General features: G+C 46.9%; 1 long non-coding RNA gene across 1 annotated transcript; it reads left to right on the plus strand.

The window, feature by feature from the left end:
- Positions 1-202: 202 nt before the first annotated feature.
- LOC143790468 (uncharacterized) lies at positions 203-23616 on the plus strand (the record flags this gene model as incomplete). Its single annotated transcript, XR_013219606.1, has 3 exons — positions 203-598; positions 9167-9250; positions 23576-23616. It is a non-coding gene; the product is annotated as an uncharacterized LOC143790468 (long non-coding RNA).
- Positions 23617-24046: the final 430 nt, after the last annotated feature.

Below are 24046 nucleotides of genomic sequence, written 5' to 3' on the forward strand. Positions count from 1 at the left end.
CCTTAAAAACTCACTAAAAACTCATCGTGTGAACGCGGCCTTACACGTCCTTTTACCACTTGGTCACATCTGGTTTCCATAGTGGAAAAAAAAAAAAAGCAAAATTCCTGCATAAAAACAGAAGTGACCCCCCCCCAGTCATGGAGGAACTACATTGCCATGCTTGTCTTGGCATGCTGGGAGTTGTAGTTCTGGAACACCACTGCGCTGGGGATGATGACCCCAATACTGAGGCAGGAAACAGATTTGGCATAAAGCCAATGCACAAATCATTATGTGAGCCCCGGACACAGGACGTCATGGAGGAGGCTGCCCGGGGGTCCGTCACTGAGAGGGAGCAGCTCCCGGACACGACACAACAAGTGAGGAGTCACTGCAGCCATCAGCAGCACAGCCGCCCGCTGCTGCCCCCAGAGGCCGCACCCGGCGCTGCACACTGCAATGCCCGGCGTCTCCTCCCCGCCACATTCCAGAAGATGTCAGGGTCAGAGGCGGCGGCAGCCTGGAGCCCAGAGTCCGGGGTCACCGCCACTGACCTCCCCTAAAGCCGAGTGCTGCAGCCCAGGGACTCACTCAGCCCAGCAGTGCTGCCTGCCAGGTAACCTGGGACCTGCCTGCTAATGCTGCGCCTCCTGCTCCTGCAGCTCCCTTCTCTTCTTACTCGCATTTCCCACTCCTGCAGCTGCTTTTTACAATAATCAACTCATGACTCTCAACTACTCCTGCCCCATCTGCTGCACCACCTCTTACCCCATCCATGCCCTCCCCTAACTAGTCCTGCCCCATCTGCTGCACCACCTATTACCCCATCCATGCCCTCCCCCTAACTACTCCTGCCCCATCTGCTGTACCACCTCTTACCCCATCCCTGCCCTCCCCCTAACTACTCCTGCCCCATCTGCTGCACCACCTCTTACCCCATCCCTGCCTTCCCCCTAACTACTCCTGCCCCATCTGCTGCACCACCTCTTACCCCATCCCTGCCCTCCTCCTAACTACTCCTGCCCCATCTGCTGTACCACCTCTTACCCCATCCCTGCCCTCCCCCTAACTACTCCTGCCCCATCTGCTGCACCACCTCTTACCCCATCCCTGCCTTCCCCCTAACTACTCCTGCCCCATCTGCTGCACCACCTCTTACCCCATCCCTGCCCTCCCCCTAACTACTCCTGCCCCATCTGCTGCACCACCTCTTACCCCATCCCTGCCTTCCCCCTAACTACTCCTGCCCCATCTGCTGCACCACCTCTTACCCCATCCCTGCCCTCCCCCTAACTACTCCTGCCCCATCTGCTGCACCACCTCTTACCCCATCCCTGCCCTCCCCCTAACTACTCCTGCCCCATCTGCTGCACCACCTCTTACCCCATCCCTGCCCTCCTCCTAACTACTCCTGCCCCATCTGCTGCACCACCTCTTACCCCATCCCTGCCCTCCTCCTAACTACTCCTGCCCCATCTGCTGCACCACCTCTTACCCCATCCCTGCCCTCATCCTAACTACTCCTGCCCCATCTGCTGCACCACCTCTTACCCCATCCCTGCCCTCCCCCTAACTACTCCTGCCCCATCTGCTGCACCACCTCTTACCCCATCCCTGCCTTCCCCCTAACTACTCCTGCCCCATCTGCTGCACCACCTCTTACCCCATCCCTGCCCTCCTCCTAACTACTCCTGCCCCATCTGCTGCACCACCTCTTACCCCATCCCTGCCCTCCTCCTAACTACTCCTGCCCCACCTTTTACCCCATCCCTGCCCTACCCCATCTGCTGCAGCACCTCTTACCCCATCCCTGCCCTCCTCCTAACTACTCCTGCCACATCTGCTGCAGCACCTCTTACCCCATCCCTGCCCTCCTCCTAACTACTCCTGCCCCATCTGCTGCACCACCTCTTACCCCATCCCTGCCCTCCTCCTAACTACTCCTGCCCCATCTGCTGCACCACCTCTTACCCCATCCCTGCCCTACCCCATCTGCTGCAGCACCTCTTACCCCATCCCTGCCCTCCCCCTAACTACTCGTGCCCCCCTAACTACTCCTGCCCCCCCAACTACTCCTGCCCCATCCGCTGCACCAACTCCGACCCCATCCCTGCCCTCCCCCTAACTACTCCTGCCCCATCTGCTGCACCACCTCTTACCCCATCCCTGCCCTCCCCCTAACTACTCCTGCCCCCCCAACTACTCCTGCCCCATCCGCTGCACCACCTCCGACCCCATCCCTGCCCTCCCCCTAACTACTCCTGCCCCATCTGCTGCACCACCTCTTACCCCATCCCTGCCCTCCCCCTAACTACTCCTGCCACATCTGCTGCACCACCTCTTACCCCATCCCTGCCCTCCCCCTAAATACTCTTGCCCCATCTGCTGCACCACCTCCTATCCCATTCCTGCTCTACCTATTCCTACTCTACCTACTACTACGCCACCTCCTGCCCCGCTGCTGTACGCTGAACACTACTCCTACCCCATCTGCTGCCACCTCTTAGTCCATCCCTGCTCTACCCCCTAACTATTCCTATTCTACATATTACACCACATCCTACCCCTTCTGCTGCACCACCCCCTGCCCCATCTGCTGCACCAGTAACCACTCCTACCCCTTCTGCTGCACCACCCCCTGCCCCATCTGCTGCACCAGTAACCACTCCTACCCCTTCTGCTGCACCACCCCCTGCCCCATCTGCTGCACCAGTAACCACTCCTACCCCTGTTGCTGCACCACCCCCTGCCCCATCTGCTGCACCAGTAACCACTCCTACCCCTGTTGCTGCACCACCCCCTGCACCATCTGCTGCACCAGTAACCACTCCTACCCCTGTTACTGCACCACCCCCTGCCCCATCTGCTGCACCAGTAACCACTCCTACCCCTGTTACTGCACCACCCCCTGCCCCATCTGCTGCACCAGTAACCACTCCTACCCCTTCTGCTGCACCACCCCCTGCCCCATCTGCTGCACCACCTCCTGCCCCAGCACCCTCCCTGTGAGTCACAGAACATGGAGGAGTACAGTGAGCAGCACGGGGAGGGCAGGAGCCCTGCACTCTAACTTCAGTGGTGCCAACTTTGCCCCCCCCCCTCTCCAAAAGACCCCAATGTAATATGGCCCGGTGGATACCCACTAAGAGGGAGAAGTTTGGAGTGGGTGAGTGAACATTCTTTTTCCATTGCAAGCTTTGCAGAGCAGCACTGATCTACAGTATACAAGCTTTGTAAAGTCTGATTAACCTTTGCGTGCCCATAAACAAGCCATTGCCACTGTGTGATTGTATCTTGTGGCTTGTACATGTAGCAGAGCTGGCTTTGTCATTCATCACAAAATGCGGTTTTTCCAACAAGTCAAACTGAGAGTGCGAAAACAAGTCAAAGCGAGAGTGACCTGACGTTCAGCTCTGCTCCATCTCTGCTCTGCTGTGCAAGCTGCTCATGTGTTAGACATTAGAGAGTAAAAATGTCTCTGGTTTTATTTTTCCTAATCGTTACATATTAACAGGAAAGTAAACATAACTGTTATCTTCATAAACTCCACCTTCGTCATGGACTCCTTATACCCTGTCCTCACTGTCCTGGGGAAAGTCGTGTTCTTTAGGAAGTTGTATTGGACCCATAGAGGGGGTGTGGAGAGTTGGTGTAGTTTGGGCTCACATTTTCCCTGACTTTGCCCCTGAATCACAACCCTTGTAGCTGATGGGTGCACCTACAGCACCCTGAGGAGACGTTTCACCTTCCGTGTCTGTCCCGCTCCTTTGATCACCTAAAAGCAGGTGTAAGCTGCAGGGTGCAACACGAGACCTGACCATAGTAAAATGTTGTAGAATCTAGCTCCAGTCTTATTTATTTATTTTAATTTTCAGTCTTTAAAAGCCGTAATCGACATTATTGAAATCAAGACTAATAAATTAATTAAATCCATTTTTCATAGGAATGTCTCATGTTGGGGTACGTTCACACTGAGATTTATTCCAAGGAGTTTTTTGGAGCTGAGTTTTGATTGCAGAGTTTTTGCACTAAAAACATCAGTTAAAAAAAATAATAAAAAATCTAAGTGTGACTATACTCTGACTTCTGTTTTTCACATATGTCTGTTATGGCTTTGGGGCTGCTCACTTGTCCATGTAGTTTTGCTAATGTGCGCAAACAAAAAAACACAGATGTTTGATTTTCATCCGATTCACGGATATATCACGCCCATGGGCAGCACAGTGTCGTAGCGGGCAGCACAGTGTCGTAGCGGGCAGCACAGTGTCGTAGCGGGCAGCACAGTGTCGTAGCGGGCAGCACAGTGTCGTAGCGGGCAGCTAAGTGTCGTAGTGGGTAGTGCAATGTTGTAGCGGGCAGCAGTGTCGTAGCAGGCAGTACTGTTGCTCTACTGCGCTGGGGTCTTGGGTTCAAATCCCACCAAGAACAACATCTGTAAGGAGTTTGTATGTTCTCCCCGTGTTTGTGTGGGTTTCCTCCTGGTTCTCCGGGTTTCCTCCCACACTCCATAGACATACTGATAGGGAATTTAAATTGTGAGCCCCAATGGGGACAGAGATGATAATGTCTGTAAAGCGCTGCGGAATATGATGGCGCTATATAAGCAATGCCTAATAAATATTTAAACTCAATGGGTCGGTGAAAGGGAACCACAGAGACGGATGCCATGTTTGTGTTAACCGAGCGCTGCCCATTTTTAACTATTTAATGGATATGAGAACCCTGGATTTTTTTTTTGCGGACAAGAAATATGGATGATTACAAAAAATCACCACAGACCACAAATGGCTGAAAATGAGATGCCCCACGCTGATGGGAATCAGTACGTTTTTTTTTTCTTGTAGGAATAAAAAAAAATTTCCGCACTTGGACCCTCACAACCTAACATATAGGGCTCGTTCAGATGAGTGTGTGCTCGGTCTGTGTGCTCCGCGGACCCATTATAGCCAGTGTACCGGTCCACTTGGCCGAAATACCCAGCGGTTGCCTTCTGGTCCTGTTGGGTGAGCAAGGTCGCCATTTATATGGGTTGTACCCCTTTAAGCAGATGTGTTTTTGATGTTTAAGACAGCGGTCTCCAACATGGCCACCTCAGCAAGCTTGCTGTTTGTGCTGTTTGTGATTGCTGGGAGTTGTAGTTCGTCAGCAGCTGGAGAACCATTGCTTTTTTTAGCTAATGATTTGAGGAACTGAGATGTAATTGAGCTCTACACGGAGTTTTTTCTAGTATGACGGCTTCAATAATGATTGTCGTGGACCTGTTAAGATACCAGCGGGCGTCATGGTAAGGAAGTTGTGGTAAAAATGGCGTTACTGCAATTCATGTGGTGACTTTAATGTTTTCCTATGAGAAAAAAAATTGTAATTTATTGTACACGAAACCTTTGGCAGAGCAATTACTAGTTTGTCCTTTCATTTTGCGCTAATTTACACAGAAAGGTTTAAGTCATTTGTAAAGAGTGAGGGAGAGGTATCAAATCTAGAGCAAAGAGGAGTAGTTGCCATTGGCAACCAATCAGGTCCCTGCTCTCATTTTACATAGGGCCTTTGAAAAATAAGAGGCAGAATCTGATTGGTTGCCATGGGCAACAGCTCTAATTTTCCAATTTTGACAAATCCCCACTTTAAAGCCACGCTCCATTTAATTACTGACAACTATAAAACGTTATAGGTGTCAGAAACGAGCGCTTCATGTCTATGGCTGTCATTGGATCCAGCGACACCAGAGTAGTCATATCGCCTATGAAATATCAGCTGAAACGTGTCGCTCTTGAAGCTGTGCTATAATCACAGTGGTTCTAAGGGTTGTATAAAAAAATAAAAATATGGCTGCTTTCTACCCGAAACCAAGACACTCTCGGTTGCTATGGGTAACTAGGCCTGTGTTTCTGTTTTGCTAGGCCCAGTAACTAAAGGGACCAAGGGTGAATAAGCCGCTATGCCGTGTACGCAGTAACAATAGCTCTCTTTTTGGAGGACATTGACCGGCATTAAAGGCCTAGCCCAACAATAGACATTTATGGGATGTCCATAGGATATGCCATAAATTGATTTGATAGATGCTGGTACCATTTATCTCCAGAACTGGGGTCCCCTGGAACATGCTCCACCAACTCTCTACTCGCAGGTGGTCAACCACCATTTGAAACAGGATCCCCATTCTGGAGATAGATGCGGGTCCATTTCTGGGCATCTATCAAATATAGGATGTGCCATATATGTTTGATAAATGCTGGTCTCGCCCATTGAACCTGCACCTATCTCTGGAATTTGGGATATTCAGGACATTCAACACCAGGTCTCCACTTACCGCTGGTCGTGCGTCAACCATAATTTGGGATTCCCATTATGGAGATAGATGTGGATCCTGCACCTGTCAGACTTAGGATGTGCCATAAATGTTTGATAGATGCTGGTCCCACCTATAGGACCTGTACCTATCTCCCGGTGCATGTGTTGCCAGCTCTCCACATACTGGTGGTCGTACATCAGCCATAATGGGGGATTCCCATTATGGAGATAGATGTGGATCCTGCACCTGTCAGACTTAGGATGTGCCATAAATGTTTGATGGGTGCAGGTCCTATAGGTGGGACCAGCATCTATCTCCAGAACTGAGATCTCCGGCACATGTGTCACCAGCACTCCACTTATTGGTGGGCATGCATACACCAGCCAAAATGGGGGATTTCCTTTCCGGAGGTAGATGTGGGTTCTATTCTGGGTCCCGCACCTATCAGACATGCATGTCATAAATGTTTGATAGATGCTTGTTCCATCTTTAGGACCTGTACCTATCTCCAGAACTGGGGGTCTCCCGGCACATGTGCCGCCAACTATCCTCCACTCACTGGTGTTTGTCCCAATAGAACCAGGGGGCTCAGGATGAACAATGCTCAAGGTTTTAACTTTATAGGAAATTGCTGCAATGCAGGGTTTAATGGTAAGAAAATTGAAGGCTTGAAGCAATGCGATCCGTCCAAGGAGCGGTCAGGAGATGACAATGATCCAACTTTCCTACAAGATGTGCCAAGAATGGCTTTCTTACCAGACGCTTAAAAGCTTTTTCACAGTGTGTGGCCTCTTGAACTAACTAAAATTGTGCGGCGACCAATATGGCCGTCAAGAAAGCTCCTGCCCCTATCCATTGCTGCAGAAGTAATCCGCTTTGACACTCATGATCTAAGGAAAGCTGGGTGAATGCTGTAATTTGGCCATTTAGCTATTTTTTTTTGTAGTATAAGACTATTCATACAGGACATATCGATTGTCATTCCCGCGCCTGTCTCTTCTTTCTCGCAAGGTGTAAAGTTCAGAGGTCTTTCTTTTCTTTTGCTCACGGTAATCAGGAAACTTGAGTCACTTCTATTCACTTGTTTGTCATGTCGGCTTCCATTGATTTAGCAATAAGTGTAATATCTCCGCTCAGTGACTGCCAGCACAGGAAGTTATTGGCCGGCGTGATAACAATATAGATAGAGTACTGGAAACAAGGGGGCCGAGAGCCCGGAGTGTTGGGCGGGTGGAGGCCGACTATTAGTGCTGTTATTATGAACAGCCGCCATCTGTCTGCAACCTGCAGTTACAGGACTTGTCAGCCACTGACATTTTGATATGTTTTAAAAAAAACTCTCCGAGTGCCTTAAATAAAAAAATAAATAATAATGCCACCCTCATTCCTATTTCAATGCTATCTGGGTCCTCCGCTGGTCATCGGTGACCAATGTGCAGGAAGTTCTCCGCCATTCCCAGTACTTGCTGTTGCATCTAGATGGACATGTGACAGCTGCACCCAATCATTGTCTGCAGCAGTGACCAATGACCGACACACACACTTTTTGTTGGCCCGGACTGATAAGTGACCGCTGCTGCTAATCACCGATCTCCGCAGTGATCGACGCTTCGTGTTTAGCCCAGACAGACGTGGTCGCTGCAGTTAATCACTGGCCGGAAACAGTGATGAACAGGCGAGAAGGGCAAATTTGCTCTGTACCCGCCTTTTGGGCCAGGCAGATGTGGGACTACTGTACGAAAACGGTCAATCTGCTTCCTGGTGAGTACGGGCAGAAGTGACCAACACGCCGAAAGTACACAACTGGTCTCTGCAGTTTCTGTCTGGATAGATGTGACCACTGCAGCCAATCACTTACTCCAGATGGACATCTGACCACTACAGCCCGTCACCTATACATAATACCAACTGTGAACCTGGGAATTTTCAGGACGTTCTAGCCTAACCCGTTCAGGACAGCCCCCAGCCCACTACCCCTTTGCATTTCAGATCTCTGTTGAGAGTTCCCCTTAAACCATGCCCCCTTTAATCCTGGGACATTTTAGTGAATATGCTGTGACGGTTTCCAAAAAATCGTGACCCTTCCTGAAAGTCGGTTACCAATATGCAGGATGTAGACATTCATTCTCTGAAGGACCTGTGACCCATGAAGTCAATCGCTGGCCTAAGTGGCGATCAAAGCACGGAAAATACGCAGCTGGTCTCTATACTTGCTGTCCTATCTGGACAGACAGGAGCCCCTGCAGCCAATCACTGGCCGCAGTGCTGACCATTGCGTTACTGTTATCGCCAGTGATTGGCTGCAGCAGTCATGTGCCTGAAGTAAAGAAGAGACTGGTAGGGGACCCAGCAAGCGTCTGAACAGGAGTGTTGGGGGATGGGGAAGGTGGATATTACTTAATAAAAAAAAAATATATATATATATTTATTTATATTTTTTCTTATTTTTTTCAGTGCCTGCTGGGCAGATGAAAGCTTATCCCTTCTGTAATTACATTTTTAAGAGCCCGGCTTGCTGTCTGTGAATGGGTACTTGCATTAATTACGTCTGGTTAGATGTAATTAACTATTTAGTTTTTCATTCACTGACAGAAAGCAGAGATCTTGAAATCTAGATTTGATTCATTGATGCATAAAATGAATTAGACCGTTTCTGGACTTTTCATTACATGGCAGTAAACATTGACGTTGGTCATGATGGGTCTGTACGTAGCTGCCTGTTCTCATTCTAGATTTGGATCTTTGCTTTTTGATCTCGTTACTGTGAGGATTGAGCACACATGTCGGAACGGATAGGAAATCACTTCCAGATAGCTCGTCTTTGATATCTTCCTTTTCTATGTATTAGGCTTTGTACCGCTATAATAAATGTGATATTTCTTTTCTCCGCAGCCGTCTACAACTTCCAGGCGACACATGGAGAAGAGCTGAGCCTTCAGGTCGGGGATACTGTGCAGATATTGGAGACATATGAAGGTGAGCGCTTACGCTCCTTCTTTGCCATCTTTCAAGCACACTTCTGTCTTTGGCCCAAGTTCAAGAAATCCTTTTTTTTTTTTCCTGTCTGAAAAAGGAATTAATTAGTGTGACAGATCGTATGACGGAAAATAGTGGTGCCCAGTGGTCATCACTGACTTTCATGGGGTCCTTCAGAGGTTTCGCTAGATTTTCCAACATCTTGATGGAATCTGCAGCGGAACCTCCAACACAGATGTGAACGAAGCCTGAAAAGGTAGTTTTCCAGAATTATTGGGAAATTTCCTTGATGGACATTAGTGTTAGCTACTAGAAATATTGTACTAAAAAAATGCCGCTCAATAATCGGCACAGTGATGAAACAAAATTCCTCTTAGATGCCTGGATTCTTTCTTTGAGAAGATCAAAATGCATTCGCCCATCAACGTGTTTCTTGATCATACTGATCTTCTCATCAGGACATAACCTTATTGTTAGATACCGGAGTAGTCCTAGAATTGACTATGGCAGATAAGAACTTCTAATTCCCTTCAGATGCATCAGCAGCGTCCTCCTATAAAAACCTAAACCCATCAGGAGCCTATTGGACGCTTGTAGGCCATAGGATGGACATGGTCCGAGAGGAAAGAAACCAGTGGAAGGAGAGCTGGTGGCTGCCAGGAGGATTAGAGATAAGTTGGGTCCATGTAATGAAGGCACTGGTGAAGTTTACAGGACAAATATTAAACCCTATTGCCCCTTAGGACGATTTCACACATCTGACATTCACCGGACCGCCATGTCTGGACCGGTCACTGCTCTCCTGACCTGAATTGAGTAGTTCTGACCTTCACGATTCAAGAATGGATCGGCGTTGGGTCTCCTCACCCAAACTCAACAGCCTTATATATGCATGTGGCCTACGGCAAATGTGAGGCTGTTGAGGTTAAGTCAGGAGACCCGAGGATGGACCATGTATGCAGCATGTATATCAGACGTGTGAAACCGGCATAATAGGAATAGCCAAGACTTAGGAAATATTCCTCCAGCTGCAAGTTATTGTATTCTACCAGCCAGCTGGTATGGGTGAGTGCAAAATAATGGTCCTTCAAGACTAGGCACACCTTCTCACCGAATATTAATTGTACATTTGCTTCCTAAATGCAAAGATAAGAACCTTTTTAGATCATCTTCATAAAAAATGATTTTCTGCTGTAGTGTGTGACTGTCTTAAGTCATCCTTTATTGAGATTAGTGATCTGCAAAAATGTTACATATTCATCAGAGCGCCTGACTGCTCTGTACACTTTCCTTCCTCCCTTTTCACGTGTTAGATATTCCAGTAGAGAGATGTTTGTACACAGATCTCCATAGTGTGGAGAGGTGAGAAAGTACGTGCAGTTTCAGGGAGAGTGTAGAAAATATTCTGTAGATAAGGAGGAAAGCGCATGAATAGGAAAAAAATTTAGGATAGAAGCCGTGCTGATATGTGGTCTAATGAAGACTGCAGCACCTTGGATGCACAGATCACAGATCTCATATCCAGCCTATATTCCTGGGAGAGACACTCACACAAGAGAAAATCTTATACTTGGATCAGACTGTAAACTGCTTATCAAGGGGTCTGCAAATATAGAACTGAAGATGGCAGACTGAAACTTAGTGTAATTTTATTAGCTAACAATAACCAATAATATATGTAAAATTAAAATCACTTTTTTCTATACCAAAGGTGTCTCACAAGAATGTGCTCTGGGACAGTGACAGGTACAGAGTATTGTGTGACAGAGGGTAAATACATACTATGGTTGACTGGTGTGACCCTGTGAAAAAGGATTTGACAAGGCCTATGATTGGGATTTGCGTATCTAAAGGGGTATCTAACATTAACCAGTATAGTTGACAGGTCTTAGCTTAGTGATGGTCTTTTGCCTCGAACAGTCTGATGGCTAGCCAGGGGGCACGCTGAAGCACCACGCCACGTGAGACCACAAAATACCTCTTAACTGCGGACAAACTGGTTGCACCTTCAATTTTCTCCAGTCCCTGTAAATCCATCCTACTTTAGCTGCTATGCCCAAATTCCCAGTGCAGCTGGATTGTGTGACACTATAGAGCTTGGTGGCACCCGAGGATGTAAAAAGCACCAGGTAGGGCGCTCCGTTTTGCCTTGGCTATGGGGCGCTGTCTATGGTCATGCTATAATTGCATTGAGTAGATTTCATCAACAGTATATATAATATATGTTAGTACTTGTGGAAATCGATAGGTACAACTGCCAGGCATCCATCCGTGCCAAGAAGGAAGGAAAACAAATACCGGATTAAGAATCAGGGAAATTTACTATTGATGTTTTTAAGGACGCCCAGAGACTGCTGCTGACAGACCGAGCTACAAAACAAGAAAAACTGGGTCCAACGTGTTGAAGGGGTTTTCCCACTACACATGCTTCTAAATGCTGGTTTTAGGTCACCTGAAGCTCTCGTTTTGGGCCTCTTGGGTAAATCTGAGCACTTGGCATGAAAGTGTATGGTATCAGAGAAGAAGCTTAAAATGCCTTTTCCGATAGTCACTTGTAGGTAAATGAGGGTATCAATACAGGTCTAGTAAAGATCTGGAACCTAGGCTAGAGATAGCCGAAGAGATGACATGGACAAAGATACAAGAGGGGCTTCCATTTATGTCTATTACTGTCCCTCATTGCCCAATAGTGCTCCTGTTCCTATAGACTTAGGTCAACAGGCCCCTTAGTAGGCCTCAGTGTAGCCAGTCTTTTATTCTTCATTGGCCACTTTAGCCTTTTGTTGGCACATTCGCCACCCAAACCGACTGTCTGTAACTCAACAGTCGCTCAGTCTCTCCGCCAGCTGACAGGCTTATCTGTCTTAGGCTGTTTTCACACGTCAGTTTTATGGCATCAGGCTCAATCCGGTGAATTTTGAAAAAAAACATCTGTCGCAAATTGTGAAAAACTGATGCTACGGATCCATTTTTTGCCAGATCCATCTAGCTGATATGGAGAGAGAGAGAGAGAGAGACCCTAGAATGGAAAATGCTATGGAGCATGCTCAATTTAAAAAAACTGAATCCGTTGCCGGATTCAGTCATTTGACGGATCCGGCACCATAGGCTTCCATTATAGCAAACACCGGACGCCACCAGATCCGTTGCTGTCCTTTTTTTTTCGACAGACACAAAAAACGTTACTATGTCTGTTTTCTCTGGCCGCCGGAAAACCAATTTTCGACGGATCCGGCGAAAAACGGATGAAATGTGAGGCCATCCGTCACAGTCCATCACTAATATAAGTCTATGAGAAAAAAAACGGATCTGGCGGCAACTTTTGCTTGATCAGTTTTTTTCAAAATTTTCCGGATTGTGACTAATGGCAAAAACCTGATGTATGAAAGCAGCAGTGGGCTGCACTTGAGCCTTGCTCCACCAGCTGACAGACTTATTTCTCAGAGGCTGCACTAGAGCCTTGCTCCATCAGCTCACAGACTTATTTCTCAGAGGCTGCACTAGAGCCTTGCTCCACCAGCTCACAGACTTATTTCTCAGAGGCTGCACTAGAGCCTTGCTCCACCAGCTCACAGACTTATCTCTTGGAGGCTGCACTAGAGCCTTGCTCCACCAGCTGACAGACTTATTTCTCAGAGGCTGCACTAGAGCCTTGCTCCACCAGCTCACAGACTTATCTCTTGGAGGCTGCACTAGAGCCTTGCTCCACCAGCTGACAGACTTATTTCTCAGAGGCTGCACTAGAGCCTTGCTCCACCAGTTTACAGACTTATCTCTTGGAGGCTGCACTAGAGCCTTGCTCCACCAGCTGACAGACTTATTTCTCAGAGGCTGCACTAGAGCCTTGCTCCACCAGCTGACAGACTTATTTCTCAGATGCTGCACTAGAGCCTTGCTCCACCAGCTCACAGACTTATTTCTCAGAGGCTGCACTAGAGCCTTGCTCCACCAGCTCACAGACTTATCTCTTGGAGGCTGCACTAGAGCCTTGCTCCACCAGCTGACAGACTTATTTCTCAGAGGCTGCACTAGAGCCTTGCTCCACCAGTTTACAGACTTATCTCTTGGAGGCTGCACTAGAGCCTTGCTCCACCAGCTGACAGACTTATTTCTCAGAGGCTGCACTAGAGCCTTGCTCCACCAGCTGACAGACTTATTTCTCAGAGGCTGCACTAGAGCCTTGCTCCACCAGTTTACAGACTTATCTCTCTGAGGCTGCACTAGAGCCTTGCTCCACCAGTTTACAGACTTATCTCTCTGAGGCTGCACTAGAGCCTTGCTCCACCAGTTTACAGACTTATCTCTCTGAGGCTGCACTAGAGCCTTGCTGCACCAGTTTACAGACTTATCTCTCTGAGGCTGCACTAGAGCCTTGCTCCACCAGTTTACAGACTTATCTCTCTGAGGCTGCACTAGAGCCTTGCTCCACCAGTTTACAGACTTATCTCTTGGAGGCTGCACTTGAGCCTTGCTCCACCAGTTTACAGACTTATCTCTCTGAGGCTGCACTAGAGCCTTGCTCCACCAGTTTACAGACTTATCTCTCTGAGGCTGCACTAGAGCCTTGCTCCACCAGTTTACAGACTTATTTCTCAGAGGCTGCACTAGAGCCTTGATCCACCAGCTGACAGACTTATTTCTCAGAGGCTGCACTAGAGCCTTGATCCACCAGCTGACAGAATTATGTCTCGGGGGCTGTGCTCGAGGTTTGCTGCACAGTACCACTCAGACTCAACATTTCTCAGCTGTGCTTCTCATGGCAGTTATAAGTACCGTAGGTTAATTTGGCATTAATAGCAGACTCTCTCCTATGGCCTGTCATGCCGTCTGTTCTCATCGTCATAGCACAGTGCTTGCCAGCACTTTAGCTTTGGGCTCTGCATGGGCTGCACTGATATTTGTTACCTCGTCCTGCAAAAGGGCACCTAGGAAAAACCGACCGGGTTTGGCCAGCAATGAATGACATAATACATATGATGACAACTTCAAATTGACCACACAACAAGTGTGGGACTTCAGGATTACCCACTTGAAAACATAAAACAAATTGGGTTCAAAGTGGAAAAAATCACTTTGTCCAATCATTTCCCCATCAACAGACCCAAGGCAAAATGGTACCGGATCTGACATGAGACGCCCATGATGTACAGACGCCTAATAAATAAAATTTGCAGTAAAACCAAGATATTAATGCAGGCCTGTCTCTGCAGGTATCTACGCTGGGCTGCTCTACTTGCTCTGGCAGCAGGCATCGGGGAGCTGGCAGCGGCACACCCATTCTAATGACTTGTTAAAAAAGCGGGGTCACAAAAATGCAGAATTCTCTCTTTTGTCTGGTGGGTGACCCGCTCTTCCAGATTGATTGGATTTGATGTTAGTTCTTATATATATATATATATATATATATATATATATATATATATATATATATATATATATATATATATATATATATATATATATAATATATATATAATAGAGAGAGAGATATATATATATTGTTTATATTATTATTTTTTATGTATATCATATAGCGATGTGCCTCATTTTACCTATTTGGTTTGGAGGGTCTGTGGGCAAGGATTCCTGTGTATACATGATCTGCTGGTATTGTACTGTGATTTTCCCCTTCCGTATGGCATTTCCTTGCTCTAGGGTATTTATTTGGACTATTTCCTCCTATACAATATTCATGAATCACGCACCTGATTTTTTTTGGCTGTATCCACATGTTTTTTTTTTTTTAACCAAGTATGAATTTTTTGTGATTTTTGTAATAAAGTGCGATTTTTATTTTTTTAATTTATTTATTTTTTTTAAATTATTTTTATTTAATCATTACTTAGTGGCCGGTGCACGCTCCATGGTTTAAGTATATTGAATTTTCCCTTTTCTTTAAGGTGCATTTAAATAATCCAATTGGTGAATAAGGGTGCTTTCATATTGTGTCTAGGGTCACGTTTCCTGGTCCTTTCGGGGCATACGTCTGAGCCCCCAGCAAAACGGAGTTATGACGTATGTGTTGACTAGGCCCTAGACTGTAATGGCGCGTTATTTTCTGGAGTGTACCTCTACTGGAGGCGGACATTTAGATGTAGTAGACTAAGTCTTGAGTGTCTGCCTTTTGTAGGCGTACACTCAAAAAATGAGGCACGTCAGAACGCACGTTCACCCTGCCGTCACCATTACAGTCTATGGCCCGTCGGCGCATACATCCAAATCCCATTTTGCTGGGAGGTTCGGACATATGCCCCGATGTGGCCAACTAAGCGCAATGTGAGACCACCTTAGTGTTCACGGGACCTCTCGTTCCTCATGGTCATGTCAGGTTAGGGGCACGCTAAGATGTTCACCATGACAGTGGGCTTCAAACAGTTTGATCAGAATGTTAACGAAGAACCTTGTGGTCTGTTTTGTAAATTTTTGCCTCAATTGATCAATGCATGAGTTTTGCATTTGCGGTCCATGTTTTTTTTGTCTACAGTTATAGGATATGTTGGTGATCACCCTATATATGAGCAAAATGTGGATGATTGGATCGAATTCATCATTATTTGTAGCAAGTTGATCCATGTAAAACTGAGAATGTGCTGCTGGGGGGGGGACAGAACAATCCTATTAATTCTGTTCTCATCGGCCTGTAAACTATCGCTAATTATCTTGTATATAGTCGTTTGGCCCAAATTACCCCATCTAAATGAACCTGTAGGATCTGAAAATTCCGATATGTGACTTAACCCCTTTTTCATCCTGACAGTATCAGGAGTCTAGTAATCTGAGATAAGAGGTTGTGTTTGCAGGGTCTTTAGACAACAACATGGGCTTAGCTGCCTGTTGTATGGAGACAAACAATTTGATTTCTTGACTAATAAAATAGTAGATCTGAAGGGACAATAAAAAAAAATCGTATTTTTGACCCCAGGAAATATTGAAGTGACTTAGGTATTTTTTTAGGTATATTTTTATGTATTTGATTTTTTTTTATGTGCTCTGCTCCACAAAATAAAAGGAACACTTAAATAACACAATGTAACTCCAAGTCAATCACACTTCTGTGAAATCACCCTGTCCAGTTATGAAGCAACACCAATTGTGAATCAATTTCTCCTGCTGTTGTGCAAATGGAACAGACAACAGGTAGAAATGATAGGCAATTAACAAGACAACCGATATAAAAGAGTGGTTCTGTAGGTGATGACCACAGACCATTTCTGTGTTTGCATCCTTTTTGGCTGTTGTTTTGGTCACTTTTGCATTTTGTCATTGCTCTCACCACTAGAGGTATTGTACATTAGCATGAGGTGGTGTCTACAACTCACAGAAGTGGCTCAGGTAGTGCAGCTCATCCAGGATGGCACATCAATGCGAGCTGTGGCAAGAAGGGTAGCTGTGTTTGTCAGCACAGTGTCTAGAGCATGGAGCAGATGCCAGGAGACAGGCCAGTAGACCAGAAGATGTGGAGGGGGCCGTAGGAGGGCAATGACCCAGCAGCAGGACCGCTACCTCCTCCTTTATGCAGGGAATAACAGTGCCAGAGCCCTGCAAAATGACCTCCAGTAGGCCACAAACATCCATGAGTCTGATCACTGTCATAAACAGACTCCATGAGAGTGGTATGAGGGCCTGACATCTACAACACCACACCATGCAGGGCAATTGGCATTTGGCAGAGAACATCAAGATTGGCAGATTTGACATTGGCGCCCTGTGCTCTTCACAGATGAGAGCAGGGTCACACTGAGTGCATGTGACAGATGTGACAGAGTCTGAAGATGCCGTGGAGAACATTCTGCTGACTGTAACATCCTCCAGTATGAGCGGTTTGGCAGTGGGTCAGTAATGGTGTGGGGAGGCATTTCTTTTGGAGAGCCGCACAGCCCTCCATGTGCTCGCCAGAGGTAGCCTGACTGCCATTAGGTATTGGGATAAGATCCTCAGACCCATCGTGAGACCATTTGCAGGTGCCCTGGGTTCCTTCTGATGCATGACAATGCTATGGACTGGCCTCCCCGTTACCCAGACCTGAATCCAATTGAGCACATCTTGAACATCATGTCTCATTCCATCCACCAACGCCTTGTTGCACCACAGACTGTCCGGGAGTTCACTGATGCTTTAATCCAGGTCTGGGAGGAGATCCCTCAGGAGACCATCCTCCGCTTCATCAGGCGCATGCCCAGGAGTTGTAAGGAGGTCATACAGGCACGTGGAGGCCACACACACTACTGAGCATCATTTCCTTGTCTTCCACTGAAGTTGGATCAGCCTGTAATTAGATTTTCAACTTTGATTTTGAGCATCATTCCAAATCCAGACCTCCATGGGATATTCATTTTGATTTACATTGATCATTTTTATGCTTTATTGTTCTTAACACATTCAACTATCAAATATTTCATTCAGTGACATCTAGGATGCGGTATTTTGGTGTTCCCTTTATTATTTTGAACAGTGTATTTATAATAACCCAGTGAAAGCTCTTTAAATCTCCGCTTCCTTCTCAGGTTCCTTTTGTGTATGTGTGTGTATATATATGTATGTATGTATGTATGTATATATATATATATATATATATATATATATATATATATATATATATATATATATATATATATATATATATTGCAGTTTATATTTAAGTGTCAGTAATTAAAAAAATTTAAACTGGGGGTTACGGATGTTGCCAAAAATGTCAAATAGCTACTTAATCCTATAACTACCAACAATGGAAATAAAGTGCAAAAGAAATATATCAAAATATACCCAAGCTTTATTAACAATCATTTTACAGAAAAACGTATAAACCCCCCATAAAACCCACATAGAAAAAATAGCGACTTGCTTTAAGAAAAAATGAAAAAAAGTTGACTAAGGAAAGTAAAAGAGGCAAAAACTAAAACTTTTACTAACGCATTTCGGGGTTTTGGAAACGAAAAGTTCTTCTTTGTAACTTTTGAAAAGTGAACAGACAGATCTTTCATTGTATTATATTATATTAGAAGGATTTTGAGATCACTGCTTCCTGTCATTTATGGAGAATTTTAACTGTTTATTTCCAGGGACTAAAAAAAATAAATCTGGCTCTCCATATCATGTGATGGACAAACATATGCGCAACTGGCTCTGATATCTGTATGGATATATTCACACCCGGCAAGTTTTCATACATAATAGCAGTGGGATTGTGGAGCTGTCCTGCGTGATCGTCCGTTCTGCGTGATCGTCCGTTCTGCGTGATCGTCCGTTCTGCGTGATCGTCCGTCCTGCGTGATCGTCCGTCCTGCGTGATCGTCCGTCCTGTGTGATCGTCCGTTCTGCGTGATCGTCCGTCCTGCGTGATCGTCTGTCCTGCGTGATCGTCCGTCCTGCGTTATCCTCCGTCCTGGGTGATCCTCCGTCCTGGGTGATCCTCCGTCCTGGGTGATCCTCCGTCCTGGGTGAACCTCCGTCCTGGGTGATCCTCCGTCCTGGGTGATCCTCCGTCCTGGGTGATCCTCCGTCCTGGGTGAACCTCCGTCCTGGGTGTGGAGAAACTGGGTCAGTGGGTGCTCTCGTCCGCTGGCCCGGCTGTCTTTAGCAAGACTGCATGGACCACGGCTCATACCACTGAACGCCCGCTCTATCTCCCCGTGGGCAATACACTACACAGACAACACAGGGTTAAGGTAAAACAGTGTGGCAATACTTTATTGAACCACAACACACAATAGCAAACAAAACAATCTCACCATGGCTGGAATTGTTTGGTTACATGGGTGCATATAAAATATCACTGCGTCGCCACGTAGTTCCAGTATGACACGATGTCAGAGCTCCCAGGGTCACATGGGCGCATATAAAAGATCACTGCGTCTCCATGTATTTCCAGTATGACACGATGTCAGAGCTCCCGGGGTCGCTACTCCATCTGTGGATGAACGCACAGAGAAGGGGTAACGACAAGCATAGGGAGATGACCAAGAACTGTCCATAGAGTCCATACAAGGTCCAAAGCCAGTTGACACGAGAGTCACCGCCTGGCTTATCTGACCATCTCCATGGAACCAGGCGACCAGCAGGTCCCAACCCTGGCTTTCTCCAAACATATCCATGGTTAAGAGATGGTCACTGGATCAGATCTGTGTCCTTCCAACCGGAGCCGAAAACCCCTAGGTTGTATCCTATAGAATCCTAGATCAGTGTCCCTCGTGATGGGGCCATGATGAATTGGCTGCAGTCCTTTCTCTTGTCTGTTGGGTGGTTTGCAGAATGTCTCGCTGGTAGCTTTGTATTACTTTAGACTCTCAAGATGTGAACTCTAAGGCTACGTTCACATTTGCGTTGTGCGCCGCAGCGTCGGCGCCGCAGCGCACAACGCAAACAAAAACGCGGCAAAACGCACGCTAAAACGCTGCGTTTTGCGCCGCATGCGTCGTTTTTGGCCGAAAGTTGGACGCAAAAAAAATGCAACTTGAAGCGTTTCTTGCGTCCAACGCTTGCGGCCATGCGGCGCAAAACGCAGCACAACGCATGTCCATGCGCCCCCATGTTAAATATAGGGGCGCATGACGCATGCGGCGCCGCTGCGGCGCCCGACGCTGCGGCGCTGACCGCAAATGTGAACGTAGCCTAAGGCCATGTTCACACTTTGCGGTGTGCTCTGCAGGTTTATCCCGCAGCGGAATTGATAAATCTGCAGGGCAAAACCGCTGCGGTTATCCCTGCAGATTTATCGCGGTTTGTTCCGCGGTTTCCGCTGCGGGATTACTCCTGTACTATTGATGCTGCATATGCAGCAATATGCAGCATCAATAGTAATGATAAAAATAATAAAAATTGGTTATACTCACCCTCTAATGTCCGGATCTCCTCGGCGCTGCACGCGGCGCTCCGATTCCAAAGATGCTGTGCCGAGAAGGACCTTCGTGACGTCACCACAGGTCCTGCTCGCACAGCAAACCGAAGACCGGACGGCCGCGGGCAGCGCTGAGAGGTGAGTATAACATCATTTTTTATTTTAATTCTTTTTTTTTTACACTATTTATGCTTCCCAGGGCCTGGAGGAGAGTCTCCTCTCCTCCACCCCGGGTACCACCCGCACATTATCCGCTTACTTCCCGCAACGTGGGCACAGCCCCATGCGGGAAGTAAGCGGTTCAATGCATTTCTATGGGTGCAGAATCGCTGCGATTCTGCACAAAGAAGTGACATGCTGCGGGTTTTAAACCGCTGCGTTTCTGCGCGTTTTTTCCCGCAGCATGTGCACTGCGGTTTGCGGTTTCCATAGGGTTTACATGTTAATGTAAACGCTATGGAAACTGCTGCGGACCCGCAGCATCAAAACCGCAAAGTGTGAACATGGCCTGAGTCTTTTTATACCCAAGGCATGTAAGCTATTTTTAGAATTACCCAGGGTCTTTCAGTCCAACATCAAGATAAGGTAAACAATGGTGATGAGATTAAGTAGCACTATTAGCATATCAGCACACATCAATAAACAAAGCTTAACACGCTCAATGTACAGTCACTATTACAGACTTAGGCTACGTTCACATTTGCGGTCAGCGCCGCAGCGTCGGGCGCCGCAGCGGCGCCGCATGCGTCATGCGCCCCTATATTTAACATGGGGGCGCATGGACATGCGTTGTGCTGCGTTTAGCGCCGCATGGCCGCAAGCGTTGGACGCAAGAAACGCATCAAGTTGCATTTTTTTTGCGTCCAACTTGCGGCCAAAAACGACGCATGCGGCGCAAAACGCAGCGTTTTAGCGTGCGTTTTGCCGCGTTTTCGTTTGCGTTGTGCGCTGCGGCGCCGACGCTGCGGCGCACAACGCAAATGTGAACGTAGCTTTAAGGTGCCGTCACACTGAACAACTTTCCAATGAGAACGACAACGATCCGTGACGTTGCAGCGTCCTGGATAGCGATATCGTTGTGTTTGACACGCAGCAGTGATCTGGATCCCGCTGTGATATCGTTGGTCGGAGCTAGAAGGCCAGCACCTTATTTTGTCGCTGCTCACCCGCTGACATCGCTGGATCGGTGTGTGTGACACCGATCCAGCGATGTGTTCACTTGTAACCAGGGTAAACATCGGGTTACTAAGCGCAGGGCCGCTACCCGATATTTACCCTGGTTACCATTGTAAAAGTAAAAAAAAAACACTACATACTCACCTTCTGATGTCTGTCACGTCCCCCGGCGTCCACGCGCTGCTGCAGAGAGCTTTCCCTGCACTGACTGTGTGAGCGCCGGCCGGCCGTAAAGCAAAGCACAGCGGTGACGTCACCGCTGTTACTGCCGGCGCCGCTGACACATTCAATGCAGGGAAAGCTCTCTGCAGCAGCGCGTGGACGCCGGGGGACGTGATAGACATCAGAAGGTGAGTATGTAGTGTTTTTTGTTTTTTTTTACTTTTACAATGGTAAGCAGGGTAAATATCGGGTTACTAAGCGCAGCCCTGCACTTGGTAAACCCGATGTTTACCCTGGTTACCCAGGTGCTGCAGGGGGACTTCGGCATCGTTGAAGACAGTTTCAACGATGCCGAAGTCTTTCCCCTGATTGTTGGTCGCTGGAGAGAGCTGTCTGTGTGACAGCTCCCCAGCGACCACACAACGACTTACCAACGATCACGATCGCTGGTCGTGATCGTTGGTAAGTCGCTTAGTGTAACGGTACCTTTACGCAGTATGTTAGATAGTATATCAGTTGGGAAGTCTGTCTCCTTGACCCACCAGACGTAAACACTTAAATTCTCAAGCCAATATACAGATAAAAAGCCAGTTCTTTTGGTTTTTTGCAAAAACATGGTTGTCTGGGAAATTAAGATACAATCTGGTTTCTTCACACTGGGTGATCCTCCGTCCTGCGTGATCCTCCGTCCTGCGTGATCCTCCGTCCTCGACGATCCGCCGTCCTGCCTGATCCTCCGTCCTGTATGATCCTCTCTCTGGATTGCTTCCTCTGACCTTCAGTGTCAGCGGAGAAATCTCTCATCTACACCCACCCTCCTCACTAAGCAGAATGTGGCCATTGTATATAGCGGTGCCACTGGACATGCAATAGCTAACCCCTTGTGTGCTGAATGGCATGTGTGAGGAACGTTTTTAGCATTTCTTTAGTGTCTATTGTTCGTCTCCGCGGCTTGGTGAGAATTGTACTTTCGGGCATATTAAAGAGGGTTTTTGCCCAGGATTAGAAAAACATGACTGCCATCTTCCCCCAAAAAAAAACTGCACCGATATTATCTACAAGTTGTCTCTGAATTGAATTGTACAGAACTGCAATACCAGAAACAACCTGTTGAAAGAGGTGGTGCTGTTGTTGAAAAAAAAAAAGCCAAAACACCCATCTACTTTAAAGTGAAAATACTTGTATATATTTAACCCTGTGTCAATTCTTGCTGGATTATTAAATATCCTGAATTATCTGAGAAAGATAAAGAGATGTAATATCATGCGTAGGGATAGAGACTGGTCATGGTGTATTCCGAGACCAGGATCCTTTGCGGTAAGCAGGGCTGTGGAGTCGGTAAGCCAAACCTCCGATTTCTCAATTTCCATGATTCCGACTCCACAAAAATGGGCTACGACTCTGACCCCACAGCCTTGCCAGGGCTGTGGAGTCTGTAAGCCAAATCTCCGACTTCTCAATTTCCATGACACTAACTCCAACTCCACCAAAATGGTCTCCGACTCTGACTCCATGACTCTGACTCCACAGCCCTGGTGGCAAGTCGCCTATCGTTCCTTGTTTCATGTACGATATTCAATATGTTGCATATCTACTGCGCCTGTGTAGTGGTGCCATCCCATGACGGCGTGCTATTTAGCTGTCACTGATGCATGCCCTGTCCATTTGCCTCTGCATTGTGCAGGGTCTTTTACCTAATAAGAGGAGTTCTTGGAGGACAAGAAGGCCCCCTCCGGTGTACATCCCATTCAGAAGGTGTAGGGAGCAGTTATTGAGGTGGATGAGCTGAAATCACAAGCAAAGAACCATGGAAAATGTTGTTTCTGTGGCTCCGACTGAAAGGAACCAGTTGTTCGATTTCCCTGCGGTGCCCCCGCAGGTTAAATAAAGTATTACATGATGTTTTTTTTTTTTTTTTTTAAATCGGTTGACTGTCTGTGTAATGTGTGGACCTCCTTCAGAGAATGAGAGACTCCCTTTGTATCCACTCGTAAGTTAATTGATGGACGTTCCAGATATAGGACTTTGATAGTTACATGAGGACTTTGTTTTTTTAAGGGGTTTTGTAAACCAGAGTAGACCCATAATGATATAACAAGGTAGGCATTGTCTAGTACTTTGTCATAACAGTCTGTTTTTGGACCTCTTCACAGGTTGGTACAGAGGTTTCACATGGAAAAATAAATTGAAGAAGGTGAGTCATGTATTGAGTAATGGAAATGTTATAATCTGTTGGATCTGACTTCTAAAATGTTTTTGGGGATCCTAATCTGGTTATTAAGAGATTAAAGAGTACCGTAACTAAATTTTCAGGTTTTTTTTTGCTAATTCTATCCGGCATTGAAAGTTTTATAGAGCTTATTTAGCAATTTGGTTCCAGTCTTATAAAAAAGTGCATCTAAGTGACCTCCAAAACCCTGGTTATTTCTCTGCTACTTGTCAAGCTTTTCCGTACTCCGCTACTATGCATCGGGAAGATGAGGTCTGACAGTGGAGAAGGAGGGACTTTAGGAGTATGCTTGCTGTCCTTCAAGAAATGTAGTGGCCGTCTCCTCCTCTCAGGACTCGGGAGGATCGGGCTGCGCATCCTACATAAGCATTACTAAATCATGTGTCTCCTGCAG

The sequence above is a fragment of the Ranitomeya variabilis genome, unplaced genomic scaffold (genome assembly GCF_051348905.1).
Source record: "Ranitomeya variabilis isolate aRanVar5 unplaced genomic scaffold, aRanVar5.hap1 Scaffold_387, whole genome shotgun sequence".
Classification (NCBI taxonomy): Eukaryota; Metazoa; Chordata; class Amphibia; order Anura; family Dendrobatidae; genus Ranitomeya; species Ranitomeya variabilis.